General features: G+C 59.5%; 1 long non-coding RNA gene across 1 annotated transcript; it reads left to right on the top strand.

Moving 5' to 3' along the window:
• Nucleotides 1-1801: 1801 nt before the first annotated feature.
• LOC123036085 lies at nt 1802-3792 on the top strand. The gene is made up of 3 exons (XR_006417089.1): nt 1802-1927; nt 2881-2988; nt 3709-3792. It is a non-coding gene; the product is annotated as an uncharacterized LOC123036085 (long non-coding RNA).
• Nucleotides 3793-5846: the final 2054 nt, after the last annotated feature.

Genomic DNA, 5846 nt, shown 5'->3' with positions numbered 1-5846 from the left:
TTCCATCCCCGGGGGGATGGTGGCTTTTGTACGCCAGATCAGGAATGGCTGGGAAAGGCCAGGGGGGCGCTTCAGAATGCCAGTTTATCAAGTTTGCAGCTCCCAAATGCCGGTACAAATCAGGAAGCGTGGAGGCATCACAATTTGCACTTCCTGAATGTTGCGACAACATGCACAGATTTAAAACATGTGCACAAACACTGAAGTAAGGGAGAAACACATACAAAAATGCATATAATAGGATTCCTACATTCTGTCTCAGGGGAATCACATTATATGAGGAGACATCACTAAAATGTGCATTTAGAAAAATGCATTCAAAAATCAAAATTCAGGCAGAACTTTGTAAAACAAATAGCAAACTGATACTAAAAGGCCCAGAAAGTTACCCTTGCCTTGTTAAAACTGCCCAGAGAACTTTGGCTGTGGGGCAGTATAGAGATGATGAAGATGACGATGATGATGGACAAAATGAAGTTAATGTAGGAAAAAGAAGAAAATGAGCGAAATCAATCACGGCAGATTCGTTCCCCTCCCTAGATACCAATTCAGGGATTCTGCAGAGCGGAATGACCTGGAATTATTGAGGAGAGGTTTTTATTCTTCATATGGTCTGCATAAATGTTAGAAGGATATCAGCGTAGTAAGAGCCTAAATGAATAAAGGTCCCTCTTAGTGGGACTAGTGGACCCGGGAAAGCGCTTGGAACCGGAAGCGCGGCAGGAGCCAAGGAGCGGCTCCCAGTGCCCCCCCGCCCCCCGCGCTGCCTGATCGTTTTCAAAACCAGCCCTGCAAAGCCCAGGCCGCACGGGGCGCGAAGGGAGGGGGAGCCGGGACGGCCCTCGTGAGGTGACCTGCCTCGCCGGCCGCGCTGCCCGCTCCGTTTCTCTGTGTCCGAAGCCCATGGCCTCCTTCTGTGCCCCCTCTTCTAGCACGGACAGTCCCTCCTCCACAGGCCCGGCAGCCAAGATGCATCCCCTTTTCGTCCTTGCCATGCTCTGGGGCATCTCCGTGGCCCACAGTGCCCAAGGAAATGCCAACCCGCTCGCCGTCGTGAGCTGCAGCCCAGAATTTTTCCAGCGCGGTAAGTCGACAGCGGGGTCCCCTGCCACAGGAGCCGGGGGGCAGCTGGGCTCGGCGGGGGGCGTCCTGCCCGTGACTTGCCCACTGTGCTTCTCCGCATCGCCCCAGAAGGGCTGGTCGCTGTGCCTCCAGCCCGGGTCCGCCAGCAGCTTCCGCACCTTAAGGAAGAGCTGCAGCAGAGGCATCCAAGCTGCCTTTGCCCTAAGGAGGAAGGCGCCCCCCCCGCCACGGCACGGCACGCCACGCCTGGCCACAGCCCCGGTTCCTTGCCTGCCTCTCCCACGCATCTGAAATTGTGCGGATTTGCCTGGCGGCGAATTGGCTTTCTCACCCTGTGCGCCTGCGCCCTGCCAAGGAGACAATCGGCATCCAGCCAGTGCTGGGCAGCTCCTTCCTCGGGCCCTTCCTCCGCTGGATCTGCCAGTCCTGGAGACTCCAGGCGGGCAGGGCTGGGGGGGCCCAGCAAGGCCGGGCATCCCTGCAGGGGCCACTGACGGGCCTCGCCGGGCTCAGGGGTCGGGAAGGATGCGTTCCATCCCTGCCTGCAGATGCCAGGAAGGAACCGGGTCCTTCAAGGCGGGGGCTCCGCTGCCGAGCCGCAGTGGCGCCCCGGCTCAACCCTCGCCCCGCGTGCCCCTGGCCCCCGCCCTCGGCAGACTCTAACCTGGTCCTTGGCCTGGACTGCAGTGGTCTCCAAGCGGATGGACGCCCAGATTTGGAAGCAGCACCTCCAAAAGCTGCCCCTCCATGAAACCTTGAAAGGCAGCATCAAGCCAGGCGGCCTGCTCGGGGGGATCCCCATCGTCGGAGGCCTCGTGAACAGCCTGCTGGACAGCATCTTGGGGTGAGCCCAGCCGTGTGGGGCACCGGCCTTCCCCTGGGAGGAGCTCTCAAGAAGCGCGGCCCACTGGGGGGAGGAACGGGGTGCCTTCTGGCGGAGCCTCATGGGGCACGTGCTCCTGCTCCCCCCACCCCCATTAATCACAAAGGAACGGGTGCCCTCGTGCCTATGAAGCCGTGGGGGGGAGCCTGTGGCGCCCTTGGGGTGCAGCTCCCATCCGCCGGGCTGCCAGAGAAGACTCGTGGGCTGCCGGCAGAGCGACATGTCCCCCGCCCGGCCACCCACCCGTGCGCATGGCCAGGGCCAGGCTGCTGGGCCGGAGTCTCGGCTGAGAAGGACTCAGGGGCAGAGCTGGGGCCGATCGGAGGGGAGGAGAAGAGGGGGGGCAGCGGCGTGCCGAAGGCACCCCATGGGAGGCCCCCGGCAGGCAGCAGGAGCAGTCCAGAGGGACGGGCAGGGCCGAGCACAGGGGCTGCAGAAGGAAGGGGGGGCCGGGGAGCATGAGGCGCCGTGCTGGTTGGCAGGGGCCCGAGGCTCCACCAGACGTGGCACAAGGCCCAGGCGCACTCTGAGGAGGCGCATCCTGTGGCCAGAGAAGCGGGGGAGTTGGATGCCTGGGGTGGCGGAGTCCTGGAGTTGAGGGGCCGGAGCGACCGAGGCAGCTGGGAAGGCGGCGGAAGTCGGCACAGCCCAGACAGGCCGGGCCGGGACACGAGGCTGAACACTGGCCGAGGATGCGGGGAAGGGGCGGGAAGGGGCTGGGAGGGGGCGTGAGCGGAGCAGCATCCTGCATTGGCGGAGGAAGACTGAGTGGGGGGGGGGGAATCCTGTTCTCTACTGAGTCTCCACTGGGCCTCTCCACCCTCTACAGCTCCATAAAACCCAGCCCTGGCCGTGCGCGGTTGGGGGAAGGATGGTGCCGCTCTTGACATCGGGTTTCTCTTCTTCTTGAGCAGAGTGAGAATCAAGAATGTGGAGCTCCTCAAGCTTGACATCCAGTTTGATGAAAGAGAGAAACATATTTTCATAACGATCCCGGCGGACCTGGAGGTGGAGATACACCTGTGAGTACCTTGCCGTGTTTCCTTTGAAGGGCGACCTGGGGGAATGGAAGTTCCCAGGGTTCAAAGAAGGGCAGAAGTGGAGCATCCCAGCGAGATCCAAACGGGGCCCGTGGGCCCATGCGTGCGCACTCCTGGATGCGTGCGGAGAGGAGGTGGTGCGGCGAGACCTTCCGTGGCATCCTGTGCGATCCTGGAGCTGCGCACTCAGTGGTGGCGCTAACAGGGGATGCCAGAGGGCCGGGCCAGTAGCGGCCCAGTGGGAATGGATCGGCTGCGACCACACAGCAGCACTCGCAGCCCCACCCGGCCGCCACGGTTCGTGGTCTTTCCCATGCTCTACCCGGCAGACCATCCAGCGATTTCCACACTGCCGTGGCTTCCCCCCTCCCTGCTCAGCGGTCACTTTGGCCGAAGAGTGAGATGTTGGGGGAAAGGCTTGCGTCCTCCATGGCACCTTAAGGGGAGCCGAAACTGCGTGAGCCTTGCGTTGGCTCTTGGTCACACGGACGATGCCTCTGCGGGCTCCCAGGCAAAGGGCGGGGGTTGCCCCGTGCGGAGCGCTGGAGGGGCCGAAAGGGATGGTCCGCGGCACAGGAGGGCCTCTAGCAAGGAAGTCCTTCTGCGAGGGGAGGGGCACGCGCAAAGCCGGAGTCCGAAGGAGGGTGGCGTCCCTAAAGCATGCAGAAATATTCCTTCATGCGCCTCTCTTTCCCCTTTTAGGCCACTCCACTTGGGCCGGCTTCTTCGCATCAAATTGTTCCTGGATGTCCAGGTTGGAGTCCAGCTATTCACTGACCCAAGCACTGGTTACACCAGACTGGTGCTTGGAAATTGCCGAAACAACCCCGGTCATGTGAGAGTCACCGTCCTCGACAAGTGAGTACGGTGCTTTCCCCGTCGCCCAGCCGGCCCAGCCCTTCCTCGCTGGCTCTGTGCTCAGGTGGCCGGCCATGTGCCCCTCTCGGTGACAAAGCCCACCGCTGCCTTGATGACATGGAGATATCACGCCTGAAAGCCAGAACTGAAACTGGAAAGGCACTGATAAGGCAGCACGGTTCTACAGGATATGAATCCCACACTACCAACAAAATATATCAGGGAACAGGGGCACATAAAGATAGACTAACTGCAGAGCTAGTTTAGAAACATATTCATTCATTTTATTTATTTATTTATTTAGAGTTTTTGTACGCCGTCCCATCGCTTATAATCTCAGGATGGCTCACATAAATAAACAAACATGATACAAAATAATACAAAATATAAAATAATACAAAATACAATTAAAATCCGGAAACACAGAAACAGAGCGAGCCAAAAGGGGTCTCCCAGGCCATCTAGTCTGACCCCCGGCTCTGCTCACGACATGCCCACCATGTGCATGTCCAGCCTGTCCTTGAACACCCTCACCAATGGGGCCTCAACCACCTCCCGAGGAAGCCCATTCCATGCCCTGGGGGTCCTGACCATCAGGATATTTTAAAATATCTTTCGTGCTAAAAGTTTTGGCTTCCACCTTCCTCAACATGCCAGCGTGCTAAAGCTATACTAAAAGTGCCAGTATTAGGTAAGTTCAGAACATAAGAAGGGCCCTGCTGGATCAGGCCCTGGGTCTGAGCAGCCCGGCATTCTGCACACACGGTGGCAGACCAGCTGCCCGCAGGATCCCTCCAGCCGGACGGGTGCAAGGCCTCCTCCTGCCCAAGCCCGGAGCAGCAGGTACATGCAGGCAGGCTGCTTCTGGTGGAGGGCACATGGCCAGCAAGGCTGGGAGCCACGGACACCCTCCTCCCTCGTGGATCTGCCCCACCCGTTGTCCCAGCCGCTCCTCACAGGGGAGCCTCCCCAGGCCCCCGGCCCTTCTCTTTGCCCTCCTCTGCTGTTCCTCCCACTCTCAGGCAGGGCAACCAGAATGGACACAGTATCTTGTATAACAGGATGGCATACAAAGCTTTTAAGAAAGTAATCAATGCTAAATATTCCACACCAGAAACTGGTATAAGGAGAGGTGCATTTGAGCAGTCCCCCCTCCCCAATTTCCAATTTCTGCACTGGCATTTCCATCGAGGGGTCCCCAGGACCTCTGCCCCTCGCCAGCTCCAGAGTCCAGCTGCACCATTCTGCTCCTGGACCAGTTCCACTAGCGCCATAACACTGAAAACAAATTCTTTCCTAGGCCCCTTTTAATCCTTCGGGGCTGGGCATCAGCACATGCGACAACCAAGCCAGAGTGCCTGCTGTTCTTTTAAAAAGCTATAATTTAGAAAGGAATGACTGGCCTGTTGCTGCATCGCTGCAGCCAGATTTCTCTTGCCCTGATTCCAGCACTCACGGCGTTTTTGTCCCATTAGACTCTGGCGGCAAAAGTTTTCAAAAGCTGTGACCTGAGCCCGCATCTGCAAGCTGAAGCCCAGCGCGTCTGGCTTTGCAGTGGGGCCACGCCAGATGTGGCTCTCCTCCAACCGTCTCCCTTTGTTCCAGCTCTCGACCCCTGGCCCAAGCCGTCAATAACCTTCTGCGAACGATAACGAATGTTCTGGAGAAGACGATCCCCCATCTCCTGCAGAAAGAGGTGACCATGCTGGCGTGCGGCTCGCTCGCCCGGCTTGTCCCGCAGGAGGCTGCTCGGCAAGGCGGCCCAGCTGGGTCAGGCCAGAGCCCAAGGCCGCTCCGCGTGAGGCCAGGCTGGCTCTTCCACGAAGTCTCGGGCCTGGGCTTCCTGCCATGGCTCTGGTGCTCCTCGCAGCCGTGGACCAGCTCGCACTGTGCCCGGCTCCTTCCGAGGACAGCTGCCTGCCTCGGCCGCCCTTCCTCTCGCCTGGAACTCTGGGCAGCGGCTAAGGCCAGTCCCGTTTAGG

Source organism: Varanus komodoensis, unplaced genomic scaffold (genome assembly GCF_004798865.1).
Source record: "Varanus komodoensis strain SLA01 unplaced genomic scaffold, ASM479886v1 scaffold8, whole genome shotgun sequence".
Classification (NCBI taxonomy): Eukaryota; Metazoa; Chordata; class Lepidosauria; order Squamata; family Varanidae; genus Varanus; species Varanus komodoensis.
The sequence above is the reverse complement of the archived record's forward strand: the minus strand, read 5'-3'. Positions and strand labels throughout refer to the sequence as shown.